The 23,343-nt window shown below is 43.0% G+C and overlaps 1 protein-coding gene across 2 annotated transcripts in view; it reads left to right on the top strand.

Annotated features, from left to right (window-relative positions):
* LOC119657797 (cAMP-specific 3',5'-cyclic phosphodiesterase) overlaps positions 1-23,343 on the top strand; it is a 636,985-nt gene that overhangs the window by 154,291 nt on the left and 459,351 nt on the right. For both annotated transcript variants that reach the window (XM_038064893.1, XM_038064894.1), the window contains exon 2: positions 14,939-15,047. The gene's annotated coding sequence lies outside the window, so the exon portion shown is untranslated. The remainder of the gene's footprint in view (positions 1-14,938; positions 15,048-23,343) is intronic.

Below are 23,343 nucleotides of genomic sequence, written 5' to 3'. Positions count from 1 at the left end.
GTCACACGCGCTTTTCTCCAAAACGGCTAAACCGATCCGAACGAAATTCGATGGACAGATGGGAACTATGAAATCCCACGCATACAGCGAGTGGCATAAATTTAGGTGGAGTTTAAAGGGGGCTCCCCATACATGCAAAGGGGGATTCAAACAAATTTTTCACCGGATATAGTCGTGTAGGGTATCAAAGGAAAGGTCTCGATTTGTACTTTCCGAAACTGACATTAGTTTTGGCTTGAATGGCAAAGTACGTGAGTAAGGAGTCAAAATGTACGCACTTAAAGTGAGACAGGACTCATTTTCGGAATCTGCCCAACCTAAAAATCAGAAAAAAATCAGGGTGTTGCGCCTAGATGAAGTCTAGGCCTCAAAATATGTCCCATTCCGATATCTGCTCAAATAAACTTACTAACAGTATATTACCAACTTTTAGAAATTTACTGGGAAACCACCCTTAAATTCATCGTAGAACTTCCGAATATATATATTTCATCGAAATCTGGCCATTAACACCATTAACACCAAAGTTATAGCAGTTCAAGCTTAACAATTTTGCGCGAATTAACTGCTTCCAAAGCCATGCAGATGCTGACGTCATAATTAACGGGAATAATTGACATTCACGTGAAATATTAAAGTCGCATTTATGAAGAATCTACTTATCTGCAGCTCTTTTTAAGATTTTGTATAAAACACTTATGTGAAATCTAATCTTCGAAAGATGTCCCATTCCGGTATCTGCTCAAAAAATTCACTAATAGTACATTATCAACTTTTAGAAATTGACTAAAAACTCCCCTTAAGTTCATCCTCGAGCGCAATGCTGACCACATTGCCTCCTAGTGTACCGTTACGGTCTTGAATGAAGTGCTCTAACACACTTCAAGGCCCTGATCCAATATGGATTGTTGTGCCAACGATTATTATTAAGTTCATCCTAGGCGTACTGTATTTTGCGCCGACATAGAGGACAGCATACACATGCCAAGTTTCATCAAAATCCAAAGATTAGTGGGAAAGTTATAGCAGTTCAAACTTATCAATTTCGTGTTAATTAACAGGAATCTAAGCCATACAAATAAGATGCTGACGTCATAATTAACGAGAATAATTGACATTCGAGTGAAATATTAAAATTCCATTCAAGAAAAATCTAATTCTCCCTAGCCCTTTTTAAGGTTTTGTGTAAAACCAAACCTTATTAGAATCGAGACGGTGTCTGTCTGTCTGTCTGTCTGTCACATCCGATTTATTCTGAAACGGCTAGACTGATTGTCATGAAAATTGGTGAGAGTATGTAATCTGGTGTTCCCTTTATATGCAGTAAGCGGCGCCATTTTGTGTTAAGTTTAAGGGGGGCTCCCCATACATGTGAATGGAGGGTGCAAATTTTTTTTCACAGAATGTAGCCATGTAGGGTATCAAATGGAAGGTCTCAATTAGTACTTTTTGAAACTGGTTCCATATTTGATATTGGGTGAAACATAGGGGAGTGAGTGCCCAAAATATGACCCCCAAAAGGTACAAGTGTTCTCAGAACCTATCCAACCGAAAATCTGAAAAAAATCACGGTGGTGCATCTCTATGAAATCTAGGTCTCAAAATATATCCGGTTCCGATATCTGCACAAATAAAGTTAATAATAGTATATTTCCACATTTTAGAAATGTACTCGGCACCGCCCTTATGTTCATCCCAAAAGCACAAAATTTGGCATGCGTGTAGTGAAGAACCTAATGAACAATTTGGTCAAGTTTGAAGAAAATCCAAATATTATTAAGAAAGTTATAGGGAATAAAACTTTACCATTTTTTGTGAATTTCGTCCACTCTACAACCTGCATGACGTCATCATCACATGTCAATTCGTCAATACCACAACGAAATGAGGTCGGGAAGAATTATTTTGTTTTAGTTTTTTAGTCATTTGTATATGAATATCAATTACTCCAACCAGACATGTGTGTATGTAGGTATACAGTATATGCGTGCTAATGAACTTTGCGGATAGTGCGTAATTCAGATTGATATAAGAAATCGGAAATATGTACAGCATTCGGAAATAGGCAGTTTGTTTGTTTAGGGTGAGCGTAATATCTATGGCTATAATGTGTACGTATGTCTCGTAGTTTGAAAAAATTTGAAGGGAGATGTATAATTTGTAGCTATATACGGATAGAATAATGTTCGTTGAAATTTCTTACATAAGATGAACACAAAACCTTTATACCCGAAGCACGACCTTCCGGTATTCCGACTTGTTTATATTTGATGTTGGTTAAATTCTTGGCATTTGCTAATAATATTAAACTTAAGAGTGTAAAGCGTATGAGGTTGACTATTATCAATACAGTGCTTTCCATCAAATGATTTATTTAAATTACTATCCAGAAAATTGAGGCCAATAGAATTTTTAACTATGTGAACTGTCAGGCTGATCGCTCCTCACATCTTCTTCTTTTTCTTCAGCCTTCAGTTCACAAGCTGGGTCGGCTCGTCGTGATCGGTTTCGTCATTTTATTTTATCAAATGCCTGATTAGGATGTAATCGCCAGACCTTTAAATCATCATCCAGTGTATCAAGCGACCATTGTTTTGGCCGGCTTTTGGTTGCTTATCATTAATTTCGATGTTCTGACCAATACTGGTTGTTGAATTCTCGTTAGCGTGAATTACGTGACCACACCATCAAAAACGCCTCTTTCGCAGTTTTTCCACGATCGGTGCAAACCCATATCGATCGCGGATATTCTCATTTCAGACGTGATGAAAACGTGTCACGCCACCAGTGCAATGCAACATCTTCGCCCCCATTACCGCAAGACGCCGTTCATTGTCCTTTGTAGTCGCCAGCACTCAGAACTATAGAGAGGGGCAGACGGACGACATTGCAGTAAATTTTAGATTTGGGACGTGTGCTGATACGTCGATCACAAAGAACACCAGTTGGGGAATGCCACTTCATCTAGGTTGCGTTAATGTGTGAAAGAATTTCATTACGCAGTTCTCCATTGGCAGATAGCATTGACTCGAGATATTTAAATCGCTGAGTTCTGGCAATGGCAGTAACCTGCCCCTCGAGATATTGAAATCCCTCAGTTCTGGCAGTGGCGGTAACCTGCCCAGAACTGACCGATTTCAATATCTCGGGTCAATGCTATAAGCCAATAGAGAACTACGTATGCTCCTCACATAGGGAAACACAAAACCATTTATACCTGAAACGTCAAGCTTCCGGTTGTTTTATGAATGGAGGCGGAAATCTTACAAAGACTGCCGCGCCAGAATTGATAGACCAGTAGCTTACTCCAAACTACAATTTTTATTTTTCAGTGTAGATATATATTTCGGGAGCAACTTCCCCCCTTCATCAGTACAAAGTTACTAAAAACAATTGTGATTATGCCGTTCTTTTGTACTTGATCATTAATTACTTAAATTACTTTGACGCCGACGATGTTCTGCGGGCTTAGGTTGATTTTCAGGGAGTCTTCCAGGCTCCTCCTCTCTGAGTAAAATCGTAGACAGTGGAACATAACATCGTCCGGGTCCTCAGGCGTACAACCATATTCAGAGCAAAAGGAAGAGTCATCCAGCCTGAATTGGTACAGATATTTCCTGTAATCGCTATGACCTAACGAGAATCGGGTTTGACGGTAGTTACTCTTGCCATGATCCACTCTTTAATACGGGGAATCAAAGTGTGAGTCCAGCGAGTCATTCCACCATTGCTACCACTTTTCCAGCGACTCTCACCTTGCCGATTTTCGGCATTCTGCATCCTTTTCATGTGGGCTCATTTTCCTTTTCTCGTACAGGCAGCGTGTCTCATTTGCCAGAATGTCTATCGGGATCATTTCCGCAATAACACATAATGCGTCCCTTATATTTTTCTGAAGGCGCTGCACACCCTTAGCGCCACTAAACGGTAAGTCATAATTACTCTCCTCCGATTACTCTCGCACGATAATGCTCCCTCTCAAACTGGTGCCGCGTATTATAGCGAACCACGCCGGCCACAAGTAATTTGCGACTGTACCTTGGGCCTCCAATGTGAAGCATGATCCGTGCTAATGATAGACTGGTATTTGCCGCTTTCTCACAGACATAGCCCAGAAATTGAATTTAGCATAAATCATCATCCCGAGGTATTTGATATCCGGTTTCGAAGTGATGATGTGACCGCCAACGCGAGTATTAGCCGTATTCCTCTTCCTATGGTTGGTAATCAAGACCGCCTCCGCCTTTGTTCCGCAAGGTCAAGTTTGACCATCTCCAGTCATGCTTTTCTGACTCTAATGGTTTCGTTAGAGTACGCTTCAGCGTCTTCAGAGTGTTTCACGAGGACAACCACAGCTAGATTATCTGCGAAACCGATTATCATGGCCTCCTTTGGCACGGGAAGGACAAGCACCCCATTGTACCTCACGTTCCACAGGAGAAGACTCAACACTGAGCCCTGTGGTACTTCTGCGGCGATGGTGTACTGCTTGGATCCTTCATCCGTATCGTATCAAAGTGTCCTCTCCGCGAGGTAACTTTCGAGGAGCTTAGTCAAATAACTAGGGACATCCGTTTTAGCCAGTGAGCCTTTTATTCACTCCCAGCTAGCGGAATTGAACGCATTTCTGACGTCCATCGTCACCACGGCCCAGCATTTATTAGACGACATCCCGAATCGAGCCAGCTTCAAAGCAACGTCTACGGCTCGCAGTGGTTGAGGTTGATTTGTATTTGGCTGTCTGTCATATACATTTTTATCGGAGACGAACTGTGAAGGCTCATGCATACTGTGAATTACATCCTTTTACGTTTAATTTAAGAGGGGTGGGGGTCCCCATACATGCAAAAGGGGGATGCACATTTTTTTTCATAAAGTATAGTCTTGTGGTGTATCAAATGAAAGGTCTCGGTTACTACTTTCCAAATCCGGTCTTAATTTTGACATTTTCTGGAAAGATGGGAAGTGAGGGGGGGGGGGGGGCGGCGGATCGAAAGTGATCACTTTTTTAGGGGCCCATTCTCAGAAACTATCCAACCCAAAAATCTGAAAAAAACTAAGAGACTGCCACTATATAGAGTCTAGGCTCCGAAATACCTTCCATACCGATTCAAATAATTGTATAATCCTATAATTTTCAGTAATTGGCTGCAGAACCCACCTTTAAGTTCATCCTATCACTGCAGAAATCTAGGCTATATCATAGAGCATGCCTTGTACTGTTGCCTTTTTGTACTAAACAGTTTCCTTGTTTGTTATATTGTTTGCGACGGACACATGAATGAGCGTAACCGATTAATCGATTCTCCAAAGACGGCTTAGAAAGTAGTAATGTTGCAATCTTTCTCCATTTTACTTCGCTCTTTCTATTAAAAGCAATTTTTTATGAATTCAATCTAATTTTCCTGGTTCGCACTGGCACAAAGTCACGAACTGGGTCAATACTGCCCAAACAGGGAATATTGTCTCCCGATACACGTCGGCATTTAATAAATAATAAGCAATAATCGATACGCAAACACCAAGCAAGACCATCAACGACGGCATCTTCATGGATGCTTTCCAGCCTAGGAGGTTAAGTGGACTTATTCCGAGCCAATTCTTATAAACGCAGACAAATGTTGTTAATAATGAATGTCAATTGATTGTAATCACATCTCAATTTAAAGCTAGGCGCAAACAAACGGTCTACGACAGTGCCTTGGATGTTTACATTTAAGTGGAAGTTATTCAAAATCTATACGTCCAAGTGATTTCCACAGACTGTGGCGAGAAATTTTCTGAATTAAAATAGCTTTTCAACTTAGCTTGTTGTCAGTTGTTTTCCCTGCAAACTTGCGATTTGAAAAAAATAATAACCAATCAGTTGCAATCAAACCGTCTTTTTATTAATCGAGGTAGAATTTAAAAGCATCCCCACACTACATAGCGAACCTAATAAGAGTTCCACTTCACAAAACCTAAAATGCAAAACCCTGTACTCGTAACAATTTTTTTTTCAATATGCTAGTACTTTTGCAATCTAACATTCACTATTGTATGCAAGGATATGGAAGGAATTGTGACATTTCCAAGAGGTAAATATTGGAGTACTCACCTTTCAAAAACTCGACTATCCTAACTTCTGGGCCCACATTCGGCAAAGCTCAAATATAGTGATAACAGTGGAAAAAGACATATTGAAGATCGTCGTAAGAAAAGAGTACACGCACTAGGAAAGCCTTTGGAGAAGGAAAGCTGGGATTGTGGTCAGATTCTGCATTGGTTTTTGCTGTTATAGGAGAACGGTTATGAGTCGATAAAAATGAGGAAAACTGGATAGTCGCTTAACAATAATATTCCAGAATCTTCAAGTGGAAAGGCTGGACTTTTTGGTACGAGGTCGTTATCCTGGTAGAGACGAAAGGCACTTGAACCCTGATGCAAAACTTTGTAATAACTTGGTGGAGATGGTGGATGGCCAAAAGATCATTCTGGGTAGCCGATGGCAATCATGAGAGCAAGCTATTCCACAAACCTAAAAAAAATGGCGAAATCGATGGTCCGCTCGCAAATAACTCCGTTCCACTGAAGAGTCCTATCGACGCTTGTATGCCTGTAACGTCTAGGATGGAGTACAAATCAGCCAAAAGGAGACTCCGCAGCGCAATAAACAAGAGTAAAGCTCGCTGCTGGCAAGATCTGATCGACGAGGTGAATGGGGATCCGTGGGGACTCGGTTACAAACTTGTAACCCAAAAAATCGGGGCTCTGCGGAAACCCTGTTCACTTAAGGCCGAGCAGATGGACCGCATTGTAAGGGCATTCTTCCCTGCACACCCCGTATGGGATGATGACGTCGGCGCGGAGAGCGCAGAGGACTGTCCACTTTTCTCTATAAAAGAGTTGGAACAGGCAGTCCTCTCTATGAAAAACAAGAAGGCGCCAGGACCCGATGGTATTCCAGCAAAGGTATACAAACTGGTATGCCAACACCGGCCAGACCTACTGCTCGGCGCATTCAACGCTTGCCTGAAAGAGGGCATTTTCCCTGCTAGTTGGAAAGTTGCGAGGCTTGTGCTGATCCCTAAAGGGAAAGGCGATCCCGAACTGCCGTCTTCATACCGCGCACTATGTATGCTTGATACTGCTGGGAAAGTGCTCGAAAAGCTCATCAGAAGTAGACTCGCTGAAGCGATACGAGCTGCCGGAGATTTATCTCCCCGGCAGTTTGGTTCTAGGGCGGGAGATCGACAATTGATGCTGTCATGCAGGTCGTGGACGCCGTTCGACGAGCAGAGGCACATAGCCGCCGAACTCGACGGGTGGTGCTCTTCGTAACGCTTGACGTCAGAAACGCCTTCAATTCCGTCAGATGGAAAGACATTCTAGGCACACTAGACAATACCTTCAACGTGCCGAACTATCTCTTACGGATTTTGAGGGACTATCTGGGGAACCGCTCCCTGCTCTATGAAACACTAGAGGGTCAAAAGTGGATGGAGGTCACGTCGGGGGTAGCACAAGGATCCATCCTAGGGCCGGACCTCTGGAACGCTACCTATGACAGTCTGCTTAACTCGACATGCCAGAAGAGTCGCGCCTGGTCGGCTACGCAGATGATGTCGCAGCGCTTGTTACTGGACGCAATGTCGAACAGGCGCAAAGCAGACTCGGCATATTGATGTGACGGATAAGCGGATGGATGATTACTCATGGTTTCAGCCTTGCACTGGGAAAAACCGAAGTAGTCATCCTGACTAAAAAGAGAATTCCGACCCTGCGTCCCATATCGTTCAGCGAGTCGATAATCGAGTCAAAATCAGCGGTAAAGTACCTCGGGCTGACTCTTGACTCAAAGATGAGGTTTTCAGAGCAAATCAAAGCAGCAGGGAACAAGGCTGCGGCTGGAGTTTCGGCGTTAAGTAGGCTAATGGCAAACATTGGGGGTCCTACGTCTAGTAGGCGACGTCTCCTGACAAGCTCAACGCAGTCTGCCCTGCTCTACGGCGCAGAGGTATGGACTGGCGCTCTTAACAAGGAGGTATATCGTAGACGCTTCGCGCAAGTACAGAGACGGGGAGCTTTACGGGTGGTGTCTGCGCACCGCACAGTCTCTGAACCGGCCGTGATTGTGATCGCGGGAGTTATCCCCGTTGCCCTTCTTGCTAGGGAGCGTCAGGCCATATACAAGCGCAAGGGAGATGAGCCAAGGGAGGTGGGTGCTCGCGAAGAACGGCAACACACTCTAGACGAGTGGCAGCTCTCTTGGCAAAATGAAACTAGAGGCAGATGGACTGCGCGGCTCATCGGCAACTTAAGTGCGTGGCTGAATCGGAAGCATGGTGAGACTGACTATTTCCTTACCTAATTTTTAAGTGGGCATGGAAGTTTTCAGTCTTACCTGCACAAGATTGGAAAGGTGCGTTCTCCGGATTGTGTGTTTTGCAATGGAGTTGTGGATGATGCCCACCACACTTTTTTTTCTTGTGGAAGGTGGGATGGGGTTCGTCAGCAGCTCTATTTAAACACAGGGGATCTCTCTCCAGACAACATTGTCGAAGAGATGCTGAGGACTGCTGACAGGTGGAACCGTGTTGCCCATTACGTTCGGGCCCTTCTTGTTGTTAAGAAGATAGAACTCGACCGGTGGAGGAGCCGGATGGCAGGGGGCTCCTTGAACTGACAGTTCCCTTCCTCCTCTCCCCTCCCGTTGGTGCAAGGAATTCCCTGATTTGAAGGCTCCGCAAGGCGGGAGAGTTCGGGGGCTGGCCCGAAGTAATGTGACAAACGGTTGCACGCTAGCTCTCTGACGATGGGGAGGTGTTTAGTTGGTAGTCCGACGACGTACCGAATCGGGAGTCCAACACTGTGTGCGTAAATGCATTCACCTACCCTACCCCAAAAAAAAATGCCTGTATACTAGGCAGGCCCGGGAATGTAGGAAGTGGCGAGGTTGTTGATGCATCATTCCCTCTCACGTCATTATCATAATTCTCGGGTCGTCACTTCTTCAACTCTGAAAATTCGTTTACCCGGACGTTTGCCTTGGTTGGCACATAAGACTGCAACAAAAAACATCAATTTTCTTTAAACAACTGTAGTGGGTAGAAATTCATGTTTATCAATATAAAAGTCTTGGGCGGGTCCAACATGATAATTTTTGGGAGTTGTGAGGAGCATCGCGGTTTTTACATTTCATTTCTGGACCTAAAGAGGGCGTTTCACTGTGTGCCACACGAACTAGTACGCTCTCTCTCCCTCAACACTCCTCTTTGTTTTCGTTATGGGCACTATCACATGGTGTATACAACGTCCTTGCCCTTTACACTGCTTTGTGCATATGGTGTTTTGCGTCTCATAGCAAAGTTGATCTAGAATCTTCTTCTTTTTCTTTAGCTTTTGTCCCGTTCACAAGTGAGATCGGCCTATCGTGTTCGGTGGCGTGATTTGGCTCTGATCTAGAGTAACTTGTTCAAAAATGGGATAATCGCCTCATGCAACAAGGTATCAGAATTTAAGTAAAACCGAATAAGAATAAGAGTCAACCAACCTGAAGAAAACAGGCACCATCACTGTTAGTGTCGCCCTATGTGGTTGACCAAAATGTTACGTTATACGCGATAATCACATCAAGTGAATATATTCGATGGACATGGAGTTGCATCGATCGTGGCAAAATTGCGATAGAAGCATCTGTGATTGCCAAGATTGGTCTGAACATCGAAGTCGATTAGAAACGAATAAAAGGTCGACCGAAACAACAATGGTCTGATACGCTAGATGGTGATTTAAAAGCCCCGCGGTCATCCAGATCAAGCCTTTGACAGAGTAAAATGGTGCAACCGATCATGACAAGTCGAACCCGCTGATTCAAAGGCTGAAGAAGTAAAAGAGGACTATGGAAGACGCAATGTCTGGGAAGCCATATGCATTCGCAATGGAATCGCCTTGATAGGGCTGGGATCTAGGACGCGACATTAGGGGGATGGGGAGTGATCGGAAGCCCGCAAACGTAGCATACGAATCATGGATCATCCAGACAGTCTTCGTGCGTATGTCCCATCTTCTTTCTATGGAATCTAAAAGCAAAGTGAAAATAAAACATTAAGAACAGAACAGGCACACCGTAAGTCAACTGTTTCTATTCCGTAAAATTTCATTTCATCAGTCGCATTTTCCTGACCAAGAAAAAAAATTTGAATTATTTGAACTAAAGCCACTCCTCAGAAGCCCGGACTTATCGTCCGGTTCCAGTTCCAGTTGCAAAACCCTTAACATACCAAACTTCTGTCGTCAGCGTTATTTACCAAACTGGGGGCTTAGAGATACGCCATATTTTGTTAAGGTTTTGTGTAGAACTAATTTATGAAGAAATTCTGAAAGCACGTGAAATGCATAAATAGTGATTTTGTAAAATAAGTGGATATGTGTTTATACAATTAATGTTTCTATAATGTGGTCTTGTTTTATGTAATAGCTCCACGTTGAGTTGATGGGAGGCCCCAATACATGAAAATGGACCCTTCATCTAATTTTTTTCCCCGAACGTAGTTATGTGGGGTATCAAATTAAAAGTCTTGATTAGTACTAGTCCGAAGTCAGTGTTAGAATTAACGTTGCAAAGGGAAGGACTGGAGGGGGGAGGATCCTTTACTTTAATGAATGAGCTCTTAGAAACTACCCAACCCAACTAACTGGAAAAATATGGTGGTCCATACACCTGGTATCTAGTTCTCAAAATACTCTCCATACCGATACCAGTAAAATAAATAAAATGCAGTAATATAAGGCTATACTACAGCTGCATGATACTACCAAATTTGGTGAAAATCGAATCATTACTAACAGAGTGATAATATGTCAAAGTTGACACTGTTGTACAAATTTCTTGCTTTTAAATTTCTCATCATATTAATGAGTGATAAACCAAATGTATAAACATTACGAGGTAGTTACAAAAGGGGACAAATATCCACTCAAATATGCTTAAATAAGCAATAAACAAAACTTTTCATATCTGAAAGTCTTCAGCTGCCGGTTTCCCGATTGTTTTTAGATTTTCTCAGTTATTTGCATTGTAAGGTTATTAAATTTAAATTTTTTGAGGGTTTGGAGATTTATTTCAGTTATCAGATAATCATTTATAATGTTTTGATGAAAACAAGTGCTTTGGTAGTCCCAGGTTTTTACGTAAGTCAGTCCGAGTACGGAAATCTTGATATCCAAGTGGGCATCTACGTAAAACAAGTGAAACAGCTTGAAATGGAGCTGCCAACGTTAGAGCTCCCTACGACGGGAATTAAAACGCAACCACAGAGGAGATTTCGCTAAGCTTTGTAGTCGCAAGGCCATTAATGCCGAGGAAGGTGAATTCCAGTGTGAGCATACACGGTCGATCGACGATCGCAAGGAAGCAGCTGGGACGACTGCAATAATTATGGTAACTGAAAGCTATCTCCAAAAAAAAAATTATGAAAAAGATGATAAAACGGTAAAAGGAAACGCAGGCGAAACTTATGGAAGACGACAAAACGAAAAACAGTAACATTTATCGAATAGATGACAAAACGACAAGACCAATCGCAGGCAGAATTTATAGAAGAGATGAAAAGACGAGAAACAGGCAAAATTTATGGAAGAAATGACAAGACGGCAAGAGGGAAAGGAAACACGAGAAGAGAAATGGCAAGCAGTTTTTTTAAAAGAGTTGGCAAGAAGGTAACTATAAAATGGCGAGAAGAAAAGATGGAGAAATTTATGCAACAAATAATGAGACCATATAAAGAAACGCAAGAGGCAATTACGAGCAGGCAACAGATTACTGAAGATCAAAATGGAAAAATTGAAGAAGTAGCAGAAAAACAAACAGAAAGTACAAAATTTCTAGAATAATCGGGTAAGAAAGGTGTGGAGGCGCAAGAGGAAACTGTAGAATTGCAGCACGAAAAGTCAAGATATGAATATGCAAATCAAGGTAATGCGTTGAAAAGTGGCAGAAGGAAACTGCCAAGTTGTACTAGAGTACCAATCAGGATAGTCCACAAGCCTGAAATTGAAGAGGCAATAAAACGAATGAAATCGGAGAAAACAACAGGCTCAGATAACATTCCATCTAAGTTCTGGAAAGTGAAGAGTTGGTATCCAACACTGTGGCTCAGTGAGTTTGTCAATTCTTCTTCTTTTTCTTCAGCCTTTATCCCGTTCACAAGCGGGATCGGCTCGTCGTGATCGGTTTCGCCATTTGGCTCTATCGAATGCCTGATCTGGGTGCAATCTCGAGGCTTTCAAATCCCCATCCAGCGTATCAAGCCACCGTTGTTTATGTCTGCCTTTTGGTCGTTTACCATCGACTTCGATGTTCAGACCAATCGTGACCATACCATCGCAGATACCTCTCTCGCAACTTTTCCACGATCGGTGCAACCCCATAACGATCGCGGATATCTCCTCATTTCGGAGACGGACGACATTGCGGTAAATTTTAGATTTGAGACGTTCGTTGATACGTCGATCACAAAGAACTCCAGTTGTGGAACGCTACTTCATCCAGGTTGCGTTAATGCGTGAAGCAATTTCATAACGCAGTTCTCCATTGGCTGATATCGTTGACCCGAGGTATTTAAATCGCTCAGTTCTGGGCAGATCACTGCCGGTGGAAAACATCATCTGCATCAAGCAGTGTGTAGGGCGCTGGACGTTGGATATCCCGTGTGACGGTGTCCCTAACAAGAACAAAAAGGAGTGGTGAGAGGGCGCTTCCTTGATGAACACCAACAGAGACACGAAGCGGTTTTGATACACCCGCCATACTTCGAACTTTACTTTTCGGATCATGAACCCAACGCACGAGTTCTTCTGGCACGAAGTGTTGTCGTAAAGCATACCAGATGAGTTCGTGTGGTACACGGTCAAACGGTTTCTCTAGATCTAGAAATGCAATGTAAAGAGGGCGATGCTTCTCACGGTGTTTCTTCATGAGTAACCGCGCAATTGGAATGTTGATTACCATTTGACTGACAAGAAAGCACCACACTTCTAATGAGAGTTCTCTACGTGAGAATTCTAACACATTTAAGAAGTCATGGGCGATTTAGGTAGAATACCTGTAGCTGGGCAACCACACTCTCGATAGGTCGAATTCCTTTGATTTCCCGAGTCATAGTTCACCTTTTTATCCTCGAATTTCCTCTCATTGTTGTTATAATGAAGGATACTAATGTTAATAATATAGGCAAAGCGACCAGTCTTGTCAAGTACCATGTGTATGGAATATGGCGATAAGTGAAAACTTATCACCCGTCCTTTCATCGTGAACTTTTTATAAACCCGGGAAATGCCCACGCCGTCGTGAATGTTGGACATACTATAAATCCCTTCGTCTCAGCAAAGAGCTCCTACCATACAATCGTCACGAAGTATGTTCGTCCAGACCAGATTTCAGCTTGACAGTGAAGGAAAGCGCTTCGGCGAGTACTGAAATTGTTGCCCGCTGTGGTGTTGTTGATGCCATCGCCTCTGGCTCCATCGACTTTTGGTTACCTGTTGCCGAGACGATCTCAAGTCGATAACGCGATACTAGTCTGCATTTTGCTGGTCAATCACGGGGGCGTATTGCAGGAAACGCTCGTCGAATCTTTGGTGCAACAAACGGTCATGAAATGCTGTACCCACCCTCTTGTTTTTTTTTTATTGTATATAAAGATATCTCAAATACGACCTGCTTGTTTCTTTCCTCATTAACACCTTGCGTTGAAGAAGGGATCAGGTTGTTCCCTAAATAGTAAACTCAGGGCAGAAATGGCGTGTCTCATCGAATTTCTTTACATTTTTTTCAATGGTAATAATCGTTGGCACAATAATCCAATTGAATCAGGTGTGTTAGAACACTTCATTCAAGATCGTAACGGTACACTACAAGATAGCAGTACCGTATAGGAGGCAATGTGGTCAGCAATGCGCTCGCCTGAAATTATTACCCTGATTTGACTCAGGTACGCGTTCACAGCTGAGTCGACAATTCCCATTGCCACCAGTGAGAATTGAACCGCAACCTTCCGTACGATAGCCTGGTGATCTAACCACTGAGCTATCCGGATGACCTTTTCAACAGAACATTTTTATTCGGAAATTATAGCCACCTTGAAAAAGATTTAGCTTAACTGGAAGCTTAGCAGTGCACCTAATCTAAAGTTAAGCATAGTGAACTTAAATTAATGCAGATTAATTCGGGTTCGGCTTGAACTCAGTGCAATTCCTAGAATCTGCAATCGTTATCGGGTTTCAGTAGTAATAGTTTTAAGTGGGGGAGTGAGATAGATAGAACGAAGCGCATGAAAAATGGGGTGGGCATTATGGCTGGACAAATGACGGCTATTAACATCATAAGAATCATCATAAGAAATGAGGATTTAAGAAAGTAAGTGGTAAGTATATTCTCCCGCGATCCTTACATACTCCAACACTAAGGATTCGATTCGTGACCTTTGGAAGGCCTCATAGGGGGTTTGGGTTGTTATGACTATGCTGGTTCTTTCAACTAGTTATCATTTGAAAAACTACCGGAGAAGTTCGCCCCAATATGAATTTATCAGAGTTTTTTCGCATATTATGTCCTTTGTGATGGCTCCTAATTGAGTAGACAGGTTAGGTGTTTTGCGTTTAATTTCGAGGCAGACATATTTTATTATTTTGTTATTCTTTGTGAGGAGATTTGATACCGTTGATACTTTTGCTCCCAACTCGACTCATTATACGACTTAATTTATGGTTTTCAATTTTCTTCATTCGTCTAAGACTATTGCACAAGTCCGGATTCGCCTCCATCTTACTTTTTCTAAAAGTTTACTACTTTGAGTGAAGTAAATTAAGTTTCCAGTCTACTTTGTTGTAAATGAAAATATATACTCGTATATACATTATATCATATTCCTAATCCACATAATTCTTTTCCTTGCAGTTCACATAACATCTGAATCGTATTAGCAAAGAAGGAAGCAATATGAAGTTTCTGTTCCTCAAACAGAAAGGTGCTCAAAACATTTCTTATATATAGCGCGACAAAATAGGTAAATTATATTCTGATTATATTCATAGCATCGACTTGACACTTTAATGTTTTATTCACGATATGTTAGTAGTCGTTGCTAACCTATTTCGAGAGATTAAACGATAAAATATGTCAGGGTTTAGCATTGTTACCTTGATCAGGGTGAGGTAACCTTCTCCCCCTCTGTTTCGGTGGTATTTTTGATCTCCCATTGCAAAAGTGTTACGTCGTATTTATTTATGCGTATCACGCCTCTGATCCAACGCAGTAATTTTGTCTCCATTACTCCAAGGTTCCGTTAACTTTCTTTGATATTCGGCAAACACTCAGAACTACTGAGGTGATAGATCGGAAGACATCGCTCTGCCCCGGATGAAACCGCAAGTTTTCAGTTGGGCTCACACAAGCTGAAGGTAGTAAGAGAAATTTTCCTCGAAATTGGTCCGGCAAGCACTAATGAAACAGGCAACATCACTGCTAGTGACGGGAACTTACTGAGCTGAACATTGAAGTGCAAAAGAAATGGCTCCAAAACCGACCGAAATGGTAATGCAAAAAAAAAGGGCAATGGGACGGTGCTGCAGTAGATTTTAGATTTGAGATGTTCGCTGCTGGGTCGATCGTTAAAGATGCCGGTCGGGGAATGCCATTGGCGCTGATACGTGAAGCAATTCCATAGCGTAGTCCATCATTGGCTGAACGCACTAATCGCTCAAATTTCAGACTCTCAGTGACAGTGATAATGGCTGTTTTATTGCGATTGGCCGTCAAACATTCTGTTTTATTCAGATTCAGCCCCCCCCCCCAGCAGCCGACGCTGCATGAGGCGATCATTCTACTTTCGGACCAGTTCCTCAAGATCAGCTTTATGTCGAGTCGTTAAGAAAACATCGTTTGTATAGAGAAGTGTGTAGGGTGGCACTGGACGTTGAATGTTTCGGGAAACAGTATTCATATCCAAAGTATTCGAAAAATTTCAACTCTGAAAAGTATTGCCAAGTCTAGCAGGCAGCAAAGTGGGACCTGGTGACCAATTCGGATCTAGGAACCAGCACAATTCAATAGCGCAGATGTACCGGATTGTATAACAATAAGCAATGCTTTAGAAGGAAGAAGAGATGACTAGATGCAGCCCAAACATTTCACAAGATTTATGTTCACACACAGGTCTTGTCAATAAAATCAAGCGCCAACTCCCTAGTTGTTTTCATTACCTATTAATATCGTATTTAACAAAACGCAGATTCCTGGCGAAATACAAAGATAATCTCAGTGAACTTGGTCTTTTACTGTATCTTTATTACGCGGCAGATTTTCCTGCAAGCGGACTAACCAACACAGCTACCTTTCCTGACGATACCGTAATCTTAAGTTCACAAGCAGACTCAGACACTTACGCGCCATCGCTCGTGGATAGCTGAAATGCACTTCAGCTCTCCCGCGACTTCCTGAGATGCTTGCATTCCTTCCCTACGGTTCTGGACCAAGCGCCCTAGTGGCGACCCACTCGTCCGCCATCGTAGGAGAGTGGATTCCACTGCATGGCGTAGCCCGCAATGCAATTGTAGCTCCTCCTTAAAGTGTGACCTATCCACTGCCACTTTCGCCTTCCGATCACAGTGCATACAAGGACCGGGCCTGCCCGCTGACCAAGCTTCAACCTTTTGGGTTACAGTGGAGTTCACTTTCCATGTGCCCTTTTATATAGCAACAGAGAAAGTACACAAGCACAGAACAGTCTTAACTTAATCTTGGTGTTGCGATAACTGCATTTTCAGATTTGAGGCAGGGCAATGAAAGCGGATCTAGCACTGTCAATGCGTTGGGCGACATCTAGTTCAACGCTCCCTAGATATGCAATCGATGCCTTCGATGCTCTGTTCATTATTGCAGATTGAACCTTGGTTTTGTTAGTGTTTATCTTTCTTTTCCACAGCAAAAGTCAATGACCCGGTGAGAGAGAAAGTAGATGTCATCAGCGTGGCCGAGGTGTTTGAGGATAGATGTCATCGTCCATTGTATTTCTCCACGTCCTCCAGACATGGAAGCATGGGGACGTCACCGATAAGAAGAAATAGTATTGGTCACAAGATGCATCCTTGGTGGACTCCGCTTTGGACCTCAAAATCCCCTAAGATTTTGCTTCGATGCAGCACGTGACATTGTGCGATGTGTGGGTGTGATAATAGCTATTAGTTTCCCTGGAATGCGCCTTCTGCGTAGGGCACTCCTGGTAAACTCCCTGTTTACGCTATCCAAAGCTTTCGACATCGAGTAATTGCCGGCGTAGCGATAAACAACTCTCTAATCCAAGTACAAAAGTGACTTCAGATGTGGAGGATAAAGGTTAACGAGACGAAGTGTGTGCAAATAGCTTTCACTTCGCAAAAAGAAAATTCTCCTTTATTGAAGGTTAACAACAAAAACTCAAGCTTAAGTTCAAAAATGTTTTGTCTGCGGTAAATTTGAGAGATGTTCGTTGATACGTTGATCACAAAGAATATCCGCGTTAATCCGCGAAGCAATTTCGTAACGCAGTTTGCGCATTAGCTGATAGCATTGACCCGAGATATTTAAACGGCTCAGTTATGGGCAGGTCACTGACAGTGATTGTGCTTGTTTTATGGGGATCGGTCGTCAAAAATTCAGTTTAATTTAGATCCAATTTGAGACCGCGTTACATGAGGCATTTTTGTAAAGGTTGCCGGAGATCATTTTTGATAGAAGGAGCTAGGAGAACACCATTTGTATGAAGCCGTGTATAGGGCGCTGGACGTTGGATGTCTCGTGTGACGGTGCCCATAACAAGGACAAAGGAGAGTGGTGAGGGGGTGCTTCCTTGATGAATGCCGACAGAGACATGAAGTAGTTTTGATACACCCGCCACACTTCGAACTTTACCTTTCGGATCGTGGTAGAATTGAACCCAGCGCACGATTTTTTTTAGCATTAAAAGTAAAGAGGACAATGCTTCTCACGGTGTTTCTCCATGAGTAACCACGCATCGTGTATTGCGTCAGTAGTTCCGCAGTTCTTGACCAATCCGGCCGGATTCACGGTCTTTTCAACGATTTCGCGAATACGGTTGTGAAGAATCTTCATAGTATAGGAAAGTAACCGGATGCTAGAAATCGTCACCCTCTCTAAACTGAACTAATAAATGAATTGTAATAATAAATAATTAATCTGATCTTGAAATCCGTGCTTAAGTCTACATGGACATATGGGGTTTTACTATGGGTTTTGCCAAACCATCCAGCATTAATCTCTTTCAGCAGCCTCAGTCCAAAATTCTGAAATCTACATCCAGTGCTTCCTGATATTTCCGGAATGATGATCTCCATAAAGGCTTGAATACAAGGACAATAGTGCGAAAAATTTGAGCGTTATACTAGTAAACATTTGACTAGACGGAAGGGTCACCCTAACACAATGGATAAAAGAAGTTTGTCTCATCGAAAGTTGAAGAGGCTGAAAAGTGGACTTGGGACCAACATAATAATATTAATCGTGAACGCAAAAATCCAGTTGGATGAAGGCCATGCAACGTGTTAGCGCACTTCATTCAATATCGTAACGGTACACTACAAGATAGCCCGTAGACGGCAATGTGCATTGCGCTGGTGCGAGATTATTACCCTGATTTGACTCAGGTACTGATTCACACCATTGTACTCCGTACGACAGCCTTTTGCTCTAACTACTCAGCTGTGGGACGCGCATGCTATGTTAATAACATGGCGGATTTAGTGATCACGTGAATGTTGAATTTTCTCCATTCTCGGATGCCTACAATCAAAAGACACGCTTAGAAATAATTTGATGAGGTTGTGGTGTGGAAAATCGAAGATTGCTCTAACGAAGACAGTCTTGATTGTGCCCTGGACGACACAGGCTGTACGGCACTTGAAGAAAAGCAGTCGCATAAATGTCAGTAATATCACATGTTGGACAGACGCACACTCACAGTCTTACTCATAGATAGAAGCTCGTTTCGAAAATTACAAGAAAATCCGGGATCATATAACTACGAGCTCAAGGATTTCTTTTGATCAATAAGCGTATCTATCAGGATCACTTCACGTATGCAGAAAACCATGTGAAATCATTCCAGTATCTACGATAAGTAGTTGGACATTTATTAAAGTTTACGAAAAAAGTAGCTAGACGTTCCGATTATGAAGAAGTAATTGTAGGCTTGATGAGATTCTTTTATCATCTTTTCTGTCATAGCTAGACAAATTTTTCAGAAGAAAGACCATAACAAAGTCGTTCATTCTTCAAAACTATAACTCCCAATATAAGAAAAACATCCTACGAAGGTGGTATATATTCCTTTATGTCGCTATAAGGGCAATAAATCTAAAGGTAGTATCAGAACTAAATTCAGATGTGTAGGAAGTCTGATGAGGTTGATTCTAAAGAGAAGATTTATGCAAAAAATATTTTCAAATAAATAAACCAACTTTACGGAGCACGAAATGGATTGTATAATCTACTATCCAACACAGAAGCGGAGAGCAGAATCGCAAAACGTTGTCCGCATAATGGTATTCAATAGAGACTAATTCCGTTCGCTGGCCATTTACAACACTATTAAGGGATCCTAACGATTATTAGTTGGAGAACCCTCAATAACAATCCCTGATGCAATGATCAAATGAAAAATCTCACCACCGTTAGGGAGGTTTGGCGTTGCCGGTGAAGAGAGTATCTCCAATCATCAATTTTCTGAATCGGCAAAAGTGGCAAAGGCCACATTGCGATCTTGCAAAGTGGAAGCTAGTGAGGTCAACACATAGCGAGCTCTGACGTTGCTGGTCAACTGGCTATCTCGAAGAACTTCAGAATCACCACCAATGGCAGCAGCGAGACATTGAGATTGGTACTTTACTACTCTTAAAGAAAGATAACACTCTCTCCCAAATTGGCCAACGGGAAGAGTCCTGAAAGCCATTTAAGCTAAAAACAATCATCTTCAAGTATTGGCTATTGATAAATTCTAGTGAACTTACAGGGTAAGTACCCCTAAGATAAGTAAAGTGAAGCTTGCAGGGCGGGACACAATGTGGTAAGACCCATGAACGATAATCCCAACGGAAGCTCAATAAATTAAAGGCTCGTCAGCAGAAATAGGTGGACAGTGACCTCAAAAATACGATGGTTTGTCACAAGTTGTGTAGGCATGTGCCTGTCATCTACAGGATGCAAGTTTCAGCAAGGATCAAAGTATCAACAACATTGGCCGCCGAGGAAAACCAGAACCAGCGTCGGACCACTTCAAAGTTGCGGCTGAACAACCAGTAGATCAAACAGATAAAGAACCGGAACATGTATTTTCGATTAAACACAATCTTGGGACTTTTTGCGGAGAGCTAGGTAGGGTAAGATTAACTAATAATCATTGGATTTGTGGGTTAACAAGCTATTGGATGAAATAAGACAAATTAAAAAATCAGTCATATCTTCCACGACTCTTCTTTTTTTTCTTCAGTCTTTGTTCCGTTTAGATGCTATTCTTCAGTCTTTGTTCCGTTTAGATGCTGGTTTGGCTCGTTTTCATCAGTTAGTCATTTTCTTCTGTCAGAGGCCTGATATGGATGGAGCCGCGATGCTCTTAAATTGCCATCCAGCACATCAAGCCCCTGTTATTTTGATCGCCTTTTGGGTCGCTTCTCATCGACTTCGATGCTGACACCAATCTTGGCAGGATGGTTCTCATTAGCGCGAATGGCATGTCCATAACATCAAAGACGCCTCTGCAATTTTTCCACTATCGGTGCAACTCCATAACAATGGCAGATATCCTGATTTCAGATGTGATCATGTCGTGTTAAGCCGAAATCTCCATTATCATTGTTATCATTCTCTTTTATATGCCAAGACCTGGAACCATAGAGCGCAATAGAGCGGACAACACTCCCGTTAATTTTGGATAAAACACGTTCGTTGATATGTCGAACACAAACGAAGCCAGTTGTAGGCCGTCACTTTATCATGTTGCGCTGATGCCAGAATCGATGATATCACGAGCATTTTAAGACTTTGAAGATAAGCTTGAAATGACTGAACAAGTTCAAAGGCTTTCCGGATGAAGGTATTTCTTAGCACTGCAGACCACGTTATTATTGACCAAACATTTTCAAACCTTCAAATTAAGCTGTAACAAGTTGCCAGCAAGAAAAACCAGAGGCATTGTCAATAACTATAACTGGATCAGCAAATCAAGTTAAACTTTCCGGTAATCATCCAAACATCATCAGTCACTGCATGTGCAGACTAACGTTAAAACTAGGATTATTAATTACAATATTCTCTGCATCATAAAGGTAATTGTGTAAAGTTGTCTCCTGAATCAGGCTTCACTCTTATGGATACTATCCTCTTGATCCGTATACAACATGCAGTCTGACATTTGCAATTACGAGATGTCATACTCGTTCCACCGGAAGGATTTATCGAGACACTGGATTATCAAAACAACGACTAGTAAAGACCATCGGTTTCAGCTGGAAACTCCGAACAGCTAGATTTTCTCTGAATCTTGAAAGAGAAATTATTCTCAATCTTCAACCGATTATACCATCATTACGTTCTGAATAATCTCCTTGATCGAATCAACATTATTACAGCGGTAAAATGTGTAGTTGGTTTATATAGACTGTAGTCCATTGAGTGCGGGTCCTGCGAATTAAGCCACCGATAAAACAGCGTGAGGAATACACTGGCCCGCGTCGCATTAAGTGGCGGCCAATTTTTGAGAAGAAAGAAGAAACGATCTCACTCATACGATTGCCGACCATTATGAATGTGGAAGAATCGTGGAACCAAAAGAAAGACACGATCCACAAAGCGGCCTCTGCAACCCTCAGGGTCACCAAGCCGGGTAAGCGGTACATCAACCGAGATACTTGGCTTTGGAATGATGATGCTGAAATGAAGGTCCGTGAAAAGAAACGCCTCTACCACAAATTTCTCGACGATAAAACGCCTGCTAATTGGCAAATTTATAAGAATGCCAACCGGGAAGCAAAGAAAGCGGTCGTTGTCACCCGAGCGAACCATTACAAAAATCTTTACGATAAACTGGGCACTCGGGATGGCGAGAGAGATTTGTATCGACTTGCTAAAAGCCGTAACGAACGTACACAGGATATAGAACACATCTGTTGCGTTAATGACAAGAACGGTACTTTGCTTACCAATCGTCGAGCCGCAACGGATAGGTGGCGAGAATACTTCGAGCAGATTTCAACTGAAGAATTTGCTCATCCTCATCTTCTACAATCATTGCCGACATTTGGACCAGTTCCACCTCTCCACCTCGGGCGCCACGTACTCGAGGAGGCTGATCAGATCCGATTCTGCAAGGGATTCATCTGAAGTGGCTCTGCCACGAAGCCTCACCGGACGTTATCTGGTACCATGGAAACCGAGATGGCCCACTGAGAGCATATGCTCCAGGAGAATTCCTGGAGGATGTGTTCTCGGCCCGGTTATTCGCGGTTGGCCCCCTAGTTGGAGTTTCATGATGGATGTGGTTATCCCTACATCGCGGGCAGAGCTCCTCGGAGCTCAAGCGTGGAGTTGCGCTGTACAACTCGGGTGCCGTACCCCTTAGTTGCGGCAGAGGTGCTAGATAGGCCTCGCATCCACTGGTATGAATGCCGAGCCTGCACTCAGTATAAACCAGGACTGCTGTGCTTGCATGGCGGGGCTCTGATTGTCGTCCCAAAATCAATCCGTGTCCGAAGAGGACCGTGGGATTATGCCTACACGGCAGGTACTCACGCTAAACCCCCAGGACTTTCTCCGCCTCGGGCTGATTCCAGTTAACCCGTTGGCGAGTTCCGTCCCCACGTACTCGAGGAGGGTGATCAGACCCGAGGCTGCAAGGGACTCATCTGAAGTGGCTCTGCCACGAAGCCTCATCGGAGGTTATCTGCTACCATGGGAACCGGGATGGCCCTCTGAGAGCATATACTCCAGGAGGATTCCTGGAGGATGTGTTCTCGGCCCGGTTATTTGCGGTTGGCCCCCTAGTGGGAGTTTCATGGTGGTTGTGGTTATGTCTACATCGCGGGCAGAGCTCCTCGGAGTTCAAGCGGGGAGTTGCGCTGTACAACTCGGGTGCCGTACCCCTTAGTTGCGGCAGAGGTGTTAGATAGGCCTCGCATCCACTGGTATGAATGCCGAGCCTGCACTCAGTGTAAACCAGGACTGCTGTGCTTGCATGGCCGGGCTCTGATTGTGGTCCCAAAATCAATCCGTGTCCGAAGAGGACCGTGGGATTATGCCTTCACGGCAGGTACTCA

The sequence above is a fragment of the Hermetia illucens genome, chromosome 5 (assembly GCF_905115235.1).
Source record: "Hermetia illucens chromosome 5, iHerIll2.2.curated.20191125, whole genome shotgun sequence".
NCBI classification, from domain to species: Eukaryota; Metazoa; Arthropoda; class Insecta; order Diptera; family Stratiomyidae; genus Hermetia; species Hermetia illucens.
This window is presented reverse-complemented; position numbering and strand designations above follow the sequence as displayed.